The sequence below is a fragment of the Gracilinanus agilis genome, chromosome X (assembly GCF_016433145.1).
Source record: "Gracilinanus agilis isolate LMUSP501 chromosome X, AgileGrace, whole genome shotgun sequence".
Lineage (NCBI taxonomy): Eukaryota > Metazoa > Chordata > Mammalia > Didelphimorphia > Didelphidae > Gracilinanus > Gracilinanus agilis.
This window is the reverse complement of record NC_058136.1, coordinates 1,956,279-1,957,586: the sequence shown is the minus strand read 5'-3', so window position 1 is coordinate 1,957,586 and position 1,308 is coordinate 1,956,279. Positions and strand designations below refer to the sequence as shown.

Genomic DNA, 1,308 nt, shown 5'->3' with positions numbered 1-1,308 from the left:
CCTGCATACTAGAAGAAGGAGGCAAGTGATCACCAGACCAACTTAGTCTGGCAGTACCCAACTGGATTGTCCTTCTGATTTCCTGTCCTTTGTAGGAGTAAAAATTAATAAATGCTCCTAGTGTTTTAAATATATACATATATGTATATATATATAATTTAATAATAAATAAAAAGAGGAAAAGAAAAGGAAAATGATTCTTACAGTAAAGTGAGCAAAGCAAAGAGAGCCAAAAAAAAACTCACACCTGCAGCACTTTACCAAAGAAAAGCACAAACTCCCCCCCCCCCAAAAAAAAAGCCCCATGGTGTGGGTCTCAGCCAAATTTATCTCCCAAGTCCCTGTACATCAAATGAGGACATACTTAAAAGGATGCTGGGAATGTAGCTCGGGTGTGACAAATTTTCCACCTGCACACCTTGGATTATCTTTAGCATGACCTGATACTAAAATGTTACAACTGGAAGGAACCTTAGATCATCTGATCCCAAACCTTCTTTTTGCCAATGAGAAAAGAAAAGCCCGGATATATGAAGTGATTCGCCCCTTATTACAGTGACCTCATAACAGAACTGAGATTTGGATCCATGTTTCCAGAACCTGCTCCTCTCCTTTTGCCCTCGATACTACACTGTCATGTACTGCTGTATAGTGTCTCGGTGTTCATATTCATGAGCGTCTCCAACCAAGACTGTAACCTTCCTGAGGTCAGGCCCATTCTTCTCTGGTATTCACCAGCAGAAACTAGAAGAAAAAAATGGTCGCTTAGAGCTGCTAGTAAGTATTGACTGAGGAGTGGGAAAAGTGTTTCGGCCAAAAAAATGTTTCCACTGAAAAGGGGTATCCTTAAAAAATAACTTCTAGCTCCTCTGTGAGCAGGTGGCTGTGTTAACCTTCCTGGGCAGGTTTCGTTTTACATGGAAACTCTGTCTAATAAGAGTAGTAAGGTCAAAATAACTGGAGCCTTGGGAAGAAGTGGTCTCTCCATCCTGAAATTCCTTCTAGACTAGAGAAAAGCCAGGTATGTTCTGATGTACGTCCTAGATTTTAAAGAGTTCAGAGAAAGGATCTGACGCCCTAACATTTTATAGTGGAAGACAGACATGGAGGGACCAGAAGTTCTTTAGAATGAAATTCTGAGATGACAAAGAGAAATAGCTCCAGAGAAAGAGAGAAGGGAGCCAGCTAAGGAGCCCAGTGTGGCTCCATGGGGAACCCAGTGACTAACTTTGATATAGAAATGACACTAATGGACATATAGAAGATGCAAACAGAGAGAGAGAGAGAGAGAGAGAGAGAGAGAGAGAG

General features: G+C 41.3%; 1 protein-coding gene across 1 annotated transcript in view; it reads right to left on the bottom strand.

Annotated features, from left to right (window-relative positions):
- LOC123253457 (protein PALS1-like) overlaps positions 1-1,308 on the bottom strand; it is a 24,322-nt gene that overhangs the window by 564 nt on the left and 22,450 nt on the right. The gene's annotated exons all lie outside the window — the stretch shown is intronic.